This window comes from Lampris incognitus, chromosome 1, assembly GCF_029633865.1.
Source record: "Lampris incognitus isolate fLamInc1 chromosome 1, fLamInc1.hap2, whole genome shotgun sequence".
Taxonomy (NCBI): domain Eukaryota; kingdom Metazoa; phylum Chordata; class Actinopteri; order Lampriformes; family Lampridae; genus Lampris; species Lampris incognitus.
The window spans coordinates 105,619,567-105,636,648 of record NC_079211.1 but is presented as its reverse complement, the minus strand read 5'-3'; the positions used below and the strand labels follow the sequence as shown (position 1 = coordinate 105,636,648).

Below are 17,082 nucleotides of genomic sequence, written 5' to 3'. Positions count from 1 at the left end.
CTCTCCCTTTCCTTTTTTTCTTTTCTTTTCTGGAACCCAGATTTTGCTTTTTTGGGGAAAGACATGACCCTGTGCTTGTATCAGCAGTCACTCGCGACACGACTAGATGAGCTGCATTGAGAGATGCTCTCGTGAGGGGCAGATAAACCATTTTGCACCTTTTGTAAGGGGTGAGAGGAGCCTCAGAGAGGGGTGACAGGGGCCTCAGAGAGGGGTGAGAGGGGCCTCAGAGAGCCTCCACTATTTTCTTGAAGTCCCTCAACAGATGTATAGAGCCAATTTTAACTGCAGTTATGACACTAATTAGTTGGAAATAAAAATTTGCAAAGCAAAACAAACTTTTAATTCCAGGATTCCCAAGGCGCCCCCCCCCCCCACCCACTACGACGCTGCTGGTTGCAATAAAAGCAGCTATAGTGTAGACCACCTCGTGACAAAGACCCGGCCAAGAGATTACATGACACTGATTGCGTACCAGAAACTACGCAGTCGAGATTCCCACATTTGGGGAATTCGCAGGAGTCAGTTAACCGGGGGTGCAATGGTCAAGCCTCACCCTGGGTGAACAACCTTCTTGATCATGGTATCTCCCCTGCCAGGTAAGTATACTGACTGTCCGGTGGCGTGAACGTCACATAAAGGAGATTAGATCTTGTTACTGTTATTTTCAATCCCCTGAAAGCAGATCTGAAACACAACACCGGTTGCTTTGGAAAGGTGATATTTATGTTTCATCCCGGGACTTGTTGATACTGTCCTGGTTGCAGTAAATCATGCATGGTCCTGAAGATAGCCACATATTACAGCGTGTCCTTCCTTCTGAGTGTCTAAAAATTTTCATTATCATCATCTCTGTAGTGAATTCAGGGGGCTGCAGCATTTCCCAGATGCCCCCTGCATTCGCTACATCTCATCTAGCAGATGCGAGGCACACACCTCATCACAAGGACACATGGACACGCTGAGCTGAGTACGGAGTGAACAGTGTCCATAAGTTGATTTCATTCTCACCATTCTGTATCCTCGCTCCTTCATGACTGGCTAATAAATGGCTGTTATTGTTGTGTACGCACTGACGAGACTTCCTGTTCTTTTTACTACTCAAATGCAATGACTCATCTTGACATTTCGGTCACCCAGATGACACCCTCGTCCTACACGGCGACACTTTAACATTCAAATAGTCCATGGGCCAGACGATATTTCGGTACACTCAAGGTGGCAAAACTTACTTATAATTTTTGAAACGATCCATGTCTGTAGATGATATTTTGGTATGATAACCATTCCTGAGTGGCAGCTGTATCACAGTTATCAGCTCATGAAGTTAACCACCCGCTAAACTAAATTGCATTTTAGACGCTGGTGCATATCCTGGTTTAGCCTCATGGTCAGGACATTTTTCAATGTTCTATAATATTGTCTTTGGTATCATTTTAAAGGGGACCTTCTTAGCTTTCATTCAAGCCCTATTGTGGATATTTCTCACAAATATAGAGGTCACTTGAGCTCTTCAACCCGTCAATAACACACATCTTTCTGCAATTTTCGCCTAAACTATATACTTTCTTTTAGCCCTGTGGCATCTAGGAATATCAGGGACACAAAACACAAAAACTGGAATACTCACAGGACTGTAAAGATTCAGGAAATGTATAATATACCCATACTATTTCATTGTGTGAGGTGATTGTGAGCCTTAAATGAGAACTAGACCAAAGCCAGTTAGGTCACAAACTGGTCTCTATACATTTGTTTAAATACACAATCAAAATACATGATAAAAAGGAATACCATAGTGAGGTAATGAACTATTTTAATATTTTAAACAACATTGACATTTACATATACTTAGTCAATGATACATGTAATCCCATATCATTAGTGGGTATATGTAATGGTAATGGGTAGGGTAATGGGTATATGTGAATATGGTTACATTATTGTTATCAAGCTCTGGGTAACCAAGTCCAGAATCAACATCCTGTGCATCAATAGACTACTACCACAGTAATACCATCAGAATCATCACACTGTCATTCATCAAACTGCTCGTTTCTCTCATCATCTGACTCCCCAAGTTCAAAGTCCAGTTCTGGACCATCCTGCTGTTTTTGGTTACTGCAGGTCTGTAACCTGCACATGTCTGTGCATGGAAGTCCATTTGACAGGCACATGCAGCTTGGCATTTTGCATGAATGCACACACTTGCATGTTAGCATTTCCAAGACCACATCTGGTGCAGGTGGGGAGCGCATCCAGTAAATGGCCAGCTTGCCTTCATTGTCTGTCCATCCATACTCAGTAGGGCTTGGCACCACAGGGTTAGCCTGCAGACAGCACTTCCATATTGCTGCCTGATAGTTGGCTCGTTGAACATGCATAAAGAGACAGTCTCTACATGGTGGCAGCTGGCTGGACTCAACCTCTCCCCTTTTGGTGCAGAAGAGCTGGTAACGCAGTTTGTTCACCTCAGCAGTGCTGCTATTAGCAACATACATCCGACAGGTGAACTGCTCAATTTTCTGGAACAGCTCATCACTTACATTCCATGTCTATCCCAGTTGACTAAAAGTCTCTTGGCAGGAAGTGTGCTTTCTCACTATCTTCAGGGCATTCAGCTTCCCTCGACCAGCGAATGCACTGACAGTGTCGCAGCCTGTGAAGGCATGTAAGCCAATTAGGCTGTCACAGATGCTGTCTCCAAGTGAACTTGCCAGTTTGGTGATGTCGACAAACCGTGTGCGGTTCTGAGTCCCACACTTCTGGTAGATGGGACAGGTGATGGCCTTCTGGAAGCCAAGACAAAGCACCATGACATCACTGTCCTCAGCTGTGATGATAACTGACTTTGAGCCCGCATTTGCTGCATGCAATGCATGCAGGAGCAGACGGGTGTCAGCTTCTTCATGTGTGGAGTGCAGTTCTGCTGCTTCCTCACACCCATCTTCTGTCAACTTGTAGCAGGTTTCCTCACAGGTCATGTACAACACCTTGCCATGCAGCATAGCTCTGTATCGTGGGAGTTTCCACTCTTCCACCAGAAACTTGATGAGACTGGTCTTGTTGGAGGAACTGCACAGAAATTTTCTCCACTGCTGGACGTGGTGTCCCCCTGCAAGATTCTTGTACTGGAGAGTGATGTCTCCACCCCGGTTCAGTCATTCATCATCTTTGATCGAAGTCTGGTGATAGACATAAAAAACAACATCAATCCTCCCACTCTGTGCTCCCTCATGGAGGACCTGGGTCAAGGCTGACTCTGCCACCTGTGCAAAGGTTTTGTTGTTGCCATTCATTTTTTGGACCAGGCTCATCCCATCAATGATGGAAGTAGATGGGATTGGGATGTCTTCTGCAGGAGATACATTCTTTTCAAGCTCTCTGGCAAGTGCAGCCTTGTTTGTTTTTCGTAAGGACCCATCAGCATTTGCCAGTGCCCATGGTAGTGGGCCCAATGGGTAGTCAAGGACATCCTTCAGATTCACCTTCCTGCTTTCAGCCACCAGGATCATGTGACTGAAAAGGTTTCTATCTGCTTTCAGAACCACATCCTGTGCTTTCTTTCCATGAGCTTGTTTTGTGCTGACATTGGAGAATGTTTTCAGACTTTGCTTGGTCATCTTGTCGTGGAATTTCACAGGTGGTGGGTCTGCATCTAACCTTGTTTGCTGGAATGCTTGGTAGGCCTCTTCTCCTTTCTCAAGAGCTCTCAAGAGATCTATGGTCACATCAGGTGGAGCCATGTTGCCAGTAGAGAGGCTAACCAAATCAATCTCATCAGGGGACATAGGATTGAGCCAGTTATTCTCCATAAGGTCCATGAGAGACTGGACATCTGCTTCATCTCTCTTGATCCTTGGACTCTGTAGATCTGGATGAGACCATTTGCACCTGCCTTGACCTGTCAGGTCTCTCAGCTGTCTGAGGTACATGCTTCTATACTCAGCTGTGAGATAATATTTGGTCACAGCTCCTGGCTTCAAGCTGAATCCCTTTGTCCCTCCAGCTGTTTGGGTGTCTTTGTTCACCGTTTCTTCTATAGCTTGGTCAACAGGGATTCGGCCAAAGGGATTGGTGGAGCCCAGTTGGACTGAGAAGCCTCCTTCCATGAATTCTGTGTACACATCTGGGTGTGTGATGGGCAGCTCAGACATCTGGGCGTAGTAGTAGGGGAGGTAGCGTGCATAATTCATCCTGTCATAAGCAAAGCACCATGGGATCATTGCTCGAATGCTAGCCAAGTGTAGCATCCAGTCTCCCTCTCTGGATGCTCGGATGAGCCCCAACAAGATTTCAACCATGTCCAAATAGGACATCCAGAAGTTCGAGAGGTTGCCGTTTCCACCTCTAAGGAACTCACGGTAGACTTCAAATAGATCCATGATGCGTGTACAAGAGCTGTTCTCGAGGACCTCCTTCAAAGCATGTTGTGAGACTTCTTTCCCAAGGCTGTCAATGGTCTTCAGTGTCTCATTCAGGTGAACCATGTCATTCCTGTGAGTTTCTTCCAACCAGGACAGGAAAACATTCAAGGTCAGTCGCATGAGAGCCTCATACAGGAGCTTGTGTAGTCGCACTGCCCTGTTGTACTTGCGGCCATCCATAACACCAGCAATTGAGCCTTCTGCAATCATGCCAGACTCAATGCAGAGGTCTTTGAGTCCAGCATCTTGGAAACGCTTTCCTATTATTGCCAGCAGTGTGCAGATGGTGTGGAATACCCCAAGCCTAACGATGATATCATGGAACTTGTCATGGTGTTTCCATGTGATCTCGACAGCCTTTGCATACAGGGCTTGGTCAAAGACACAGACAATCTTCCTCAGGCCTAAGCACTGCATGATGCTCAGTGACTGGTTAAGCACCTCGTTGACAGTAGACATTTGTGTCGCTGGAGCATTGATGGTAGGCAGATAGCCTATATTGTCGGGGATGACCGTCATCTCTCCTCGAGTCAGGATGTTGAAGCCTGTCCAGCTGCTGACTGACTGTTCTTCTTGTTGTGACATGCGTGCTAGGACCCAAAGAAGGTTTTTCTCTCTGGCAAGCTTCATATTGGCTGCAGTATCAGCATCTGACTTTTTGCTTTGTGGTGGCCCTACCCGTTTTCCAGCATTGTAAGTTGGTAACATTGGTGGGGGTCCATCAATGCTTCTCTTCTTTGTTTTGGGAACAGTGGGCATGGGTTGGACAGGAAGTGGGTTGACTGGCTTTGCTTGCACAGCAATCCCATTGACTCTGTGAGATGTTCCCTCACCACTGACAGTTTCTTCAAGACGGTCGATATTGTCCCAGGCTAAAGTTGTGAATATGCCAGGATGGATGTTAGCTGGAAGGGCAATGCCACTCCCTGATGATGAGAGTTTCTGGAGACACAGGGCAGTGTTGATCTCTTCCATCTGTGAATAGGACACACTGTGACCAAGTCGGTTGAGGATGTTTATCAACTCTACATTTCCTGTCAACGATTTGACACTGAATGGCAGAACAATGTGCTTGGAAGGCTTGGTATTTCCACATGTCACTGCATATACTATGTCATGGCCAAATGACTGCAGAAGGCACTGCACTCTCTGGGATGCATGATCAGGATCATTTGAGCCTGTGAGTAGAGAGTACAGGAAGATAATGAGCGACTCTGGAATGGTAGGACATTCTGCTTCTGGTTTGACTTCAGGCGGCCAGGTTTGAGGAACATCTTGACTTTTAATGCCTGCTCTCAATTTGATGGCTGCTTTGGCTATAACATCTTGTGCACTGACACTTTTCAGGGTCTGCAGCTCCCTTTTGAGAGACTGATTTTCTTTGGCAAGTTCCCTCATGGACAAGTTATCGGGATAGAGGAGGAATTTTCCTTTCTCATCAGGGAATATCTGCAAGGCTCCAGCAAACTCACTCTCCAGGTTTCGCCTTATGTGCTTCTTGGTTGATTCCTTGACTTGGGCAATGCCTTGGGAGTTCATTGAAGCTACCAGTCTAGAAGAGAGATCAGTCATTGTCATCACTTGAGGATTGCCAAAAAGCTCCATCCTGATGAAGAGGAACAGCTCATTGTATGCCTTATTCACAGCAGCTTCATACTGGGCTGCAGCATCATCATCTTCATTGCTGCCAACCTCTCCTTTGGAAACCTCTTCTTTGGTGTAAAGTCTATAGCATGACCTGTGGTAGTGCCCTTCAGCTGCTACAAGGTCTCTACTCACAATGGCAAGGATTCTGCTGTCCCTTTTCTTTGTGGCTGCACTCCTGATCTTTGCATCAGCTCGCAGTTCTCGACACTGCACCAGTACTTCTCTCGTATTCTGTCTCTTGGAATATTTGCTGTTTTTCTGACAAAATATGCACTCTGCATCATAAGTCCTAGATGTACTTGGAACATGTCGAGCTACTCTCTTAGATTGTTTCTCTTCAGCAGAGACACAACTTTTCTTTTCTTTTGCAAGGAGGCCATCAAGAATTTGCTTCATAGTGAAGATACTGCGACACTTTCTGTGGTAGTAGATTGCTGGAATCTGTCCCTCAGGAATGTCTTTTGCCAGTTTCAAAACTGGTGCATGATTTCGTATCTGAGCTGCCCTGAGCAGAGTTCTCCATGAGTCGACACTTTGTAGTGAAACCAGCTTATCTGTATCATCAGAACAGTGGATAATGCACTCCACCTGTGGGCGCTTTGGTATTGGGTAAAAACTTGCTTGTTCACCAGTGGCCATATTCAGTCAGTTTTCACCTGCCACATACAAACAAATACATGTAACTTAGGTGTATGAACACTACTAAAACAAAGTTTACTTTGCTTCACCAGCGTCATATTACCATTATTTATCTTACATAGCCACAAATAGATACATTACCTAGTTGCTATGCAACAGCTGTATTTTGTCCACATGAGGCCGCTAAAATCAACACAAGATGAAAGTTCCTCGTAGCCACTTTAACTAATCATATTAACATATACATTAAAAGAACATGCTAACATTATGGGAAATTAGCTTACACTCTTCTCCAGAGTGAGACAAGAAGATAGATACCAGTTTCCTCTATATGTGTTTAGTAGAAAGCTATCTGGCTGCACGTTAGCCTAGCTTAGCACAATGAATGGAAGTACACAGTACTGGTTATCCTTGGTTGTTGGCCAACTAAGAACTGTCCCAGAGTTTAAGCTAGGCTAATCAGTACCAGGGGTGTTGAAATGCTATATTTGTAAAAATCTGGGCAAATACACAATCGTGAGAGGCACAGAAACAGGTTTCCTGAAAGAAAAATTAAATAGCTGCTCATTTGGAAAGGTTATCATGTATTATTTTACTTCTGTTAGTGTACCAAATAAAATGGCACCGTGAAGTTGTGTCACCTTGGGTGATATCGATATCTGGTCTGACTCATGGACTAACTGGCTTTGGTCTAGTTAGTTTCTTAGTAATAATGCCCTTCTAATTTAAGGTTCACAATCACCTCACACAATGAAATAGTATGGGTATATTATACATTTCCTGAATCTTTACAGTCCTGTGAGTATTCCAGTTTTTGTGTTTTGTGTCCCTGATATTCCTAGATGCCACAGGGCTAAAAGAAAGTATATAGTTTAGGCGAACATTGCAGAAAGATGTGTGTTATTGACGGGTTGAAGAGCTCAAGTGACCTCTATATTTGTGAGAAATATCCACAACAGGGCTTGAATGAAAGCTAAGAAGGTCCCCTTTAAAATGATACCAAAGACAATATTATAGAACATTGAAAAATGTCCTGACCATGAGGCTAAACCAGGATATGCACCAGCGTCTAAAATGCAATTTACTTTAGGGGGTGGTTAACTTCATGAGCTGATAACTGTGATACAGCTGCCACTCGGGAATGGTTATCATACCAAAATATCATCTACAGACATGGATCGTTTCAAAAATTATAAGTAAGTTTTGCCACCTTGAGTGTACCGAAATAGGAAATTTTGGGCTCTGGCCCATGGACTAAAAGATGGAAGTTTCACTCCCCAGATCACTGGTGTTACAAGCAACGAATAAGTAATGACTGGATATTTACAGTAGCCATTGTTTGTTACGTGGCGTGACACACCGCTACTTCCTGCTGTCGGCTGGCGGTGCATGTTGGGATGGTGCTCAGCGGCGTGTGAGTGCTACCATGCTGAAATGGCTCCGCTTCTTCCAAGAGAAATATTTAAGGCCTGACAGGAGAATTTAACTACCCTATGCATAATTTCTTGGGAATAGCATTGCTAATTTGCAAACCACACACATACACACACACACACACAGACACACAGACACACAGACACACACACACACACACACACACACACACACACCTGCATAAGTACTTACACACAGAGGCACAACTTCACATATGGCTACAAACAGACTTCCACACTCTCTCACATACACACAGAAAGACACAATGTGACGGGGGGGGGGGGGGGTGGCTCCTGTTCGGCTGGTAGGGGAAGCTGTTGTGTTATTATGATGAACTGGTTAAACTGCAATTACACCGGCAAGCGATGGGAGAGGAGACGACAGCAGTTTAGACCACAATTTGGGAGGCGTCTGCTGGGGCTGCTGCAGCTGGGCTCTGTTTTAATGCAGTAATTGATAGACTCTGCCCGTCACCAGAGAGATCAGAATTAAAACTCAAATTATCATCATTAGGACACCCCCCCCACACACACACACACACGCTCGCAGGAACAAGTAATTGCTGCATCAAATGCACATTGTCATTTTTCTTTGTCATTATAAAATTACACTTGCATTATCTAACTTCATGATCTGAAGATTTTTTTTTATTTAAAAACAAAATGTTGCATTTCAAACCCTCCCAAACAAACTGCGTTGCAAGTTAATAACCACATGATATGTAGCTGGATAGCTGTTGCAGATGGAGCCCCCCCCAAAATAAACAAAAAATAATAATAAAAAAAATAAAAAAACAGCCTCTGTTGTCGACATAATCAATAGATACCATGTGCCACTATAAATAAACTTTATGAATATGACACATTGTTTTCTTTTCTATAAACATAGTGTGTAACATTTTATGTGTGCAGAAAGCAATGCAATATGCTACACATTAAAACAAGACAGGACACAAGTATTCACCTAAATGTGGGACATGAGCGTGTACACGCATGTCGGGGCTGAATATGAACCTGTGTTGTGTTCACTGGGGTCAGGGTGGGGGGGTCGGGGCGTGGAGCCTTGTCAGGTATGAATGATAGTGAGGGAGGAGTGAACGCCTGAATGACTGTATGATACAAAATGAAATCATGTTTTTGATGAGGTGTGAATCACTGTGTGTGTGTTTAAACCCCTTGTAGAAAGCCACTTTTCCATCCATCATTGGCCACTGTAAATGTGTGCCATTACCCCCTACATACACTACCGTTCAAAAGTTTGGGATCACCCAAACAATTTTGTGTTTTCCATGAAAAGTCACACTTATTCACCACCATATGTTGTGAAATGAATAGAAAATAGAGTCAAGACATTGACAAGGTTAGAAATAATGATTTGTATTTGAAATAAGATTTTTTTTACATCAAACTTTGCTTTCGTCAAAGAATCCTCCATTTGCAGCAATTACAGCATTGCAGACCTTTGGCATTCTAGCTGTTAATTTGTTGAGGTAATCTGGAGAAATTGCACCCCACGCTTCCAGAAGCAGCTCCCACAAGTTGGATTGGTTGGATGGGCACTTCTTTGAGCAGATTGAGTTTCTGGAGCATCACATTTGTGGGGTCAATTAAACGCTCAAAATGGCCAGAAAAAGAGAACTTTCATCTGAAACTCGACAGTCTATTCTTGTTCTTAGAAATGAAGGCTATTCCATGTGAGAAATTGCTAAGAAATTGAAGATTTCCTACACCAGTGTGTACTACTCCCTTCAGAGGACAGCACAAACAGGCTCTAACAGGTACTATTTAATGAAGATGCCAGTTGGGGACCTGTGAGGCATCTGTTTCTCAAACTAGAGACTCTAATGTACTTATCTTCTTGCTCAGTTGTGCAACGCGGCCTCCCACTTCTTTTTCTACTCTGGTTAGAGCCTGTTTGTGCTGTCCTCTGAAGGGAACAGTACACACCGGTGTAGGAAATCTTCAATTTCTTAGCAATCTCTCGCATGGAATAGTCTTCATTTCTAAGAACAAGAATAGACTGTCGAGTTTCAGATGAAAGTTCTCTTTTTCTGGCCATTTTGAGCATTTAATTGACCCCACAAATGTGATGCTCCAGAAACTCAATCTGCTCAAAGAAGTGCCCATCCAACCAATCCAACTTGTGGGAGCTGCTTCTGGAAGCGTGGGGTGCAATTTCTCCAGATTACCTCAACAAATTAACAGCTAGAATGCCAAAGGTCCGCAATGCTGTAATTGCTGCAAATGGAGGATTCTTTGACGAAAGCAAAGTTTGATGTAAAAAAAATCTTATTTCAAATACAAATCATTATTTCTAACCTTGTCAATGTCTTGACTCTATTTTCTATTCATTTCACAACATATGGTGGTGAATAAGTGTGACTTTTCATGGAAAACACAAAATTGTTTGGGTGATCCCAAACTTTTGAACGGTAGTGTACATACACACACATACATAGGTATTACTCCTCTTATTCTGTAAACTAGTGCTGTTAGCATCAACACAGGCAGGTACTGAATCTGTTTTGCCCCTGCAGATGTGTCCCACTTCCTTTTGTATGCCTAATTTGACATTCTCCTGTATTTCCCCTGATTCAGACTTCTCACACACACACACACACACACACACACACACACACACACACACACACACACACACACACACGGTGAGAGCAACCTCATATGGTTTACTTTGCATGTGTCTTTTGTATAAGACTTGTGTATTTGTACATCTTATTGAATCCAGTCAAGACACTCGTTTGAGTCAAGTCGAATTCCTGCATGCCAAAACCTGGCAAAAAAACAAAAACAAAAACAAAAACAAAAAACCCCCACACAAAACAAAACACCCTGATTCAACTTTCTAAGATGAAATATGTCCTTTGGTGGATGTATGAGTGCCAGGTGTGATGGTGTGTTGTGTATCTTAGCAGAATCTAATGGAAATAAAGTACAGTAGGTGGAGACGTAATTAAAAATAAAGGCCTTTAGGATTTGTTCACACATAAACGATATATATATATATATATATATATATACAAATGAAAAATCAAGACAACAGACTCAGAATAACCGACATCATCAGGACTCCACATGGAGAGCAGCACAGACCACTGTGTAATAATCACTTCCTGATGTGAGGAACGTCAGCTCACCACACACACACACACACACACACACACACACACACACACACACACACACACACACACACACACACACACACACACACACACACGGGATCTGCCAACTCAGACGTCACTCATCGTCTCTGCGGTCTGGAGACAGGAGGTCACGTGTGGAGACCTGGTCTGGACTCTGAGGCTCTGGTGTGGTGCTTGAGGAGGATGCTTCACAGGTGTCTGTGTGCAGGGCCGTTGCAGCATCTATTCTTCTCTTTTGCATCGGTTGGTTATCACCAAGTCTAATCATCTGGTGCTTTTCTAGAAGTGTTTTATTTAATCTCTGTCCATGTTGTCTGAAACATCTTCGTCAACGGTGACCTTCGAAACGATCGCGGTAAAGAACAGGACATGGCCACCATTGTTCTGGCATTTAGCCGACCCTGATGACTGACTCGCGACATGTCCACGTGTGTGCATGACCTCTGTCCACTCAACGCCTATACCGCACGCCATTCTGTCCGGGAAGAGAGACCTCTCCTCCGATGCCCTCCTTGAGCTTTCCTCGACCTTCTCCCCATTTCCTCCATTGAGTTCCTCCTCATCTGAAACGGGGGTCTGAGAATAGAGGGTGCCATTCATTGTCGTCTATTGTATCTATCCGTTCTTCACCTCATCAATCCAAAACCCACTGAGACTAACTGTGATGTAGTGCTGTACGAATAAACCTGACTTGACTGGACGGGGTCTCCTTGCCCCAAGCTCTTTTGTGTGTGTTTGTGTGTGGGGGGTAGGGGTTACAACAAAGCCCCCTCACACACATAGACCATAAGTGGACAAAATGCTGACAAACCTTTTCTCAGATTGACAATGACTGCTTTCTGTGTGTGTGTGTTTCTGTGTGTGTGTGTGTGTGAGTGTGTGTGTGGGGTGGGATGCCCTCACCCTTCACAGCACTCCTGACCTGCTGCAACAGCCGTCTAGTTGGAGGCCGGCCAGCAAACACTGAGCAATCAGCCTTTCCCCGCAATAACGCGCAGTTAGCAACATTTAAACTAGTGTATCAATAAGTTAGCAACATTTAAACTAGCGTATCAATAAGTTAGCAACATTTAAACTAGCGTATCACTAAGTTAGCAACATTCAAACTAGCGTATCAATAAGCTCGTACCGAAGGATGCTGGAACCTCCATCCTTTTCCTCAGGAACGCTGCACACCGGCGCCAACAGTTCACTGGACAGTTCCCCGTCATTTCTGACAGACGAACAACTCAAGGTCAAGTCTACTGACAGCCAGCCAAGTTTGAATATGCGAGAAATCTGTTTTAGTGGGATGTTGCAAAAATAAAACATGAGAATTTAAACCCAAAATATTGAAGAAGGAAAAACAACCCCACTTGGAATAGCTATTAAAATGGAAGTAAATGAAGTAAGAGTCAAAAAGAGAAAATATCTGCAGATAGCAGCACTCTATTGTTCGGTATTCACCCGTTTAGCATCTCAAAAGAGAACAAAATGGATTATTTTTTAAATATTTGCTATTTGTAGACCTAGCTAAAGTGCGGTAGATTTTCAGCAGTCATCTTGGACGTAGTTGGACTTCGAAGCTGGTTCAAATGTGCTAACTAGCGCAGGGTGAACCAGCGGCCGTCTTTTGGAGTACTTTTTCTCCGTAAAACACAGCCCAATTAGAGAATATTAATGATTGTTAAATGTGCATATGTTGGTGCTGGAAAATGGGAAGGTTAATCGACAGGCAGAGTCACGCAATCGCATTTATCAGTTTCTATTTATCTCTCCTTGGGAGGTGGCAGGTTTACAGTAAATACCTTCTGTCCCCCTAATTTCCTAATGATGGTGATAATGATGGAGAATGGCGCAGTCATTAGCAAGGACAGGCTCTGTGCATCACTCTGTCAGCTATGTCTCTCCCAGGCCCGCAATGAGAAGTGATGGAGCCCAGCTGTTCTCCTCATCCTCACTCTACCCCAAAACGACTGCACCGCTCCCCCCCCCTCGCGCTCTCTCTCTTGAAGGGACAGATCAAGAAAGAGAGAGAGAGAGAGAGAGAGAGAGGGAGAGGTGGAAAGATACCAAGAGAGATAGAAGAATAGAGTCCAAAAGGGACATGAGGAGATAAATGAGGGAGGCCAAAGAACCAGAGACATAGATAGATAGATAGATAGATAGATAGATAGATAGATAGATAGATAGATAGATAGATAGATAGATAGATAGATAGATAGATAGACTGACAAACTGAAGATCAGAGAGAGCGAAAGTAAAAGGAAAGAAATAAAGAAACGGGAATAGAGACAAAGGGAGGGAAATGAAGGAAATGAAGTGGGCAGAGAGAAGGAAATGGAGACAGGTAAAGAAACAAAGAAAGAAAGAGAGAGAGAGAGAGAGAGAGAGAGAGAGAGAGAGAGAGAGAGAGAGAGAGAGAGAGAGAGAATGTGGAATGACTTTCTGTAAGACAACAGAAATATCAATGAGAGAAGTTTTCCATTTCGTTTGCACATTCTTCTCTTTGCGTCTTCATTTCCGGCCTCGGTCTTCTTCACTTGTCTAATCTGCCCCATCTCCTTCCTGTCGCTACAGCGCTGCCTCCCTCCCTTCTTCCTTCTCTCTCTCTTTTTCTCTCCTTATTCCCTTCGTTTCTTTCGGTAACAGTGCACGCTCTCTTTGTCTCTGCCGTCTCAATCAGCAGGCCGCAGTACGTGCATGACTATCAGCCTTACAGAACGTGTTACAATTAGCGCTGATCGTCAAATACTCCTCTTTTCCGAGAGATTAATCTGAGAGGGAGGCTTATCAGGCACACTGGGAAGTAATGCGAATCAAACGCCCCTATTATCAGGACCAGCGTTAAACAGCTGGCTTCCAATGTTTCAGCTCAGAATGGAATTAAAAAAGATAAAAAGAAGACACAAGCAATTTAATTTTCTTCAGTTTTTGTCTGCAAACCATTCCCCTTTTCACTTATCTTTGTGCGTTGAGTTTTGGATCTTTCGTAAGTACACACTGGCCACTTAGACAGCACTTTTGCGCTGATTATGCACCATATAAACCTCACGTCCAACACGTTATTCCACCGAATTAATCAGATTTAAAAGCGGTTTCGTTCAAAATTTCAAAGTCACCCCTGATGAATGGTGCCGAGGGATTAATTCATGATGGGATGTGCCACCTTGTCAGGTCCCGCACATCACCGGGTAATGGCAGCACATGCATAATAGAAACGCCATCGTCTGGACCACTTCAGAGGAATTGATAATGGATCCATCAAATGACATCTGTTTCTCTGCTCAGGAAGTTGTTTTGAACAGGAAACTGGCTCATGATGTCCTACACTGTCTCAATGATATGGGGAGAGTTTGCCAAAGACTGAATTTAATGCACGAATTTGATATCAAGGCTAAAATATTTATATAATACAGGTAAAACGTGTTATATTGAGGTTGCTGAGTGGCAGTGATTGAAACAAAGCAAATTATACACTACCGTTCAAAAGTTTGGGATCACATTGAAATGTCCATATTTTTGAAGGAAAAGCACTGTACTGTTCAATGAAGATAACTTTAAACTAGTCTTAACTTTAAAGAAATACACTCTATACATTGCTAATGTGGTAAATGACTATTCTAGCTGCAAATGTCTGGTTTTTGGTGCAATATCTACATAGGTGTATAGAGGCCCATTTCAAGCAACTATCACTCCAGTGTTCTAATGGTACAATGTGTTTGCTCATTGGCTCAGAAGGCTAATTGATGATTAGAAAACCCTTGTGCAATCATGTTCACACATCTGAAAACAGTTTAGCTCGTTACAGAAGCTACAAAACTGACCTTCCTTTGAGCAGATTGAGTTTCTGGAGCATCACATTTGTGGGGTCAATTAAACGCTCAAAATGGCCAGAAGAAGAGAACTTTCATCTGAAACTCGACAGTCTATTCTTGTTCTTAGAAATGAAGGCTATTCCATGCGAGAAATTGCTAAGAAATTGAAGATTTCCTACACCGGTGTGTACTACTCCCTTCAGAGGACAGCACAAACAGGCTCTAACCAGAGTAGAAAAAGAAGTGGGAGGCCGCGTTGCACAACTGAGCAAGAAGATAAGTACATTAGAGTCTCTAGTTTGAGAAACAGACGCCTCACAGGTCCCCAACTGGCATCTTCATTAAATAGTACCCGCAAAACACCAGTGTCAACATCTACAGTGAAGAGGCGGCTGCGGGATTCTGGGCTTCAGGGCAGAGTGGCAAAGAAAAAGCCATATCTGAGACTGACCAATAAAAGAAAAAGATTAAGATGGGCAAAAGAACACAGACATTGGACAGAGGAAGACTGGAAAAAAGTGTTGTGGACGGATGAATCCAAGTTTGAGGTGTTTGGATCACAAAGAAGAACGTTTGTGAGACGCAGAACAAATGAAAAGATGCTGGAAGAATGCCTGACGCCATCTGTTAAGCATGGTGGAGGTAATGTGATGGTCTGGGGTTGCTTTGGTGCTGGTAAGGTGGGAGATTTGTACAGGGTAAAAGGGATTCTGAATAAGGAAGGCTATCACTCCATTTTGCAACGCCATGCCATACCCAGTGGACAGCGCTTGATTGGAGCCAATTTCATCCTACAACAGGACAATGACCCTAAACACACCTCCAAATTATGCAAGAACTATTTAGAGCAGAAGCAGGCAGCTGGTATTCTATCGGTAATGGAGTGGCCAGCGCAGTCACCAGATCTGAACCCCATTGAGCTGTTGTGGGAGCAGCTTGACCGTATGGTACGCAAGAAGTGCCCATCCAACCAATCCAACTTGTGGGAGCTGCTTCTGGAAGCGTGGGGTGCAATTTCTCCAGATTACCTCAACAAATTAACAGCTAGAATGCCAAAGGTCTGCAATGCTGTAATTGCTGCAAATGGAGGATTCTTTGACGAAAGCAAAGTTTGATGTAAAAAAAATCTTATTTCAAATACAAATCATTATTTCTAACCTTGTCAATGTCTTGACTCTATTTTCTATTCATTTCACAACATATGGTGGTGAATAAGTGTGACTTTTCATGGAAAACACAAAATTGTTTGGGTGATCCCAAACTTTTGAACGGTAGTGTATATATATATATATATATATATAATTCCAGCTGGGTATCTGATCATAGCACAAGAACAGACACTCAGGACCAGATCTGTTGAGGCAGGGGTCTACCACACCAGACAAGACCCAAGATGCAGTCTGTGCAACGACACCCCTGACACACTCCAGCACTTAGTAGCAGAGTGTGAAATGTGAAATGCTAGCTGGCAAAGTGTCCACTGAAAGGCATAACCAAGTGGCTGGGATAGTGTACAGAAACATCTGTACTGAATACAGACTGGAAGTCCCCAAGTCAAAATGGGAGATACCACCAAAGGTGGCTGAGAATGGCAGAGTAAAGATCCTGTGGGACTTCAAGTCCCAGACTGAAAAGCAGGTGCTGGCTAGCTGACCAGACATTGTGGTGGTCAACAAAGAATAGAAGCCAGCAGCAGTGATCGATGTAGCAACCCCGAGTGACGGCAACATCAGGTGGAAAGAGCATGAGAAGCTAGAGAAATACCAAGGGCTGAGGGAAAAGCTAGATCGGGTGTGGAAGGTGAAATCCACAGTAGTCCCAGTGGTAATAGGAGCACTAGGGGCTGTGACCCCCAAACTGGGAGAGTGGCTCTAGTAGATCCCAGGACCAACATCTGAGGTCTCTGTCCAGAAGAGTGCACAGCTAAGATACTGCGCAGAACCCTGAAACTCCCAGGCCTCTGGTAGAGGACCTG

At 43.8% G+C, this 17,082-nt stretch overlaps 1 pseudogene; it reads right to left on the bottom strand.

Moving 5' to 3' along the window:
• Positions 1–469: 469 nt before the first annotated feature.
• On the bottom strand, positions 470–607 carry LOC130127381 (U1 spliceosomal RNA; annotated as a pseudogene).
• Between the last annotated feature and the right edge of the window lie 16,475 nt (positions 608–17,082).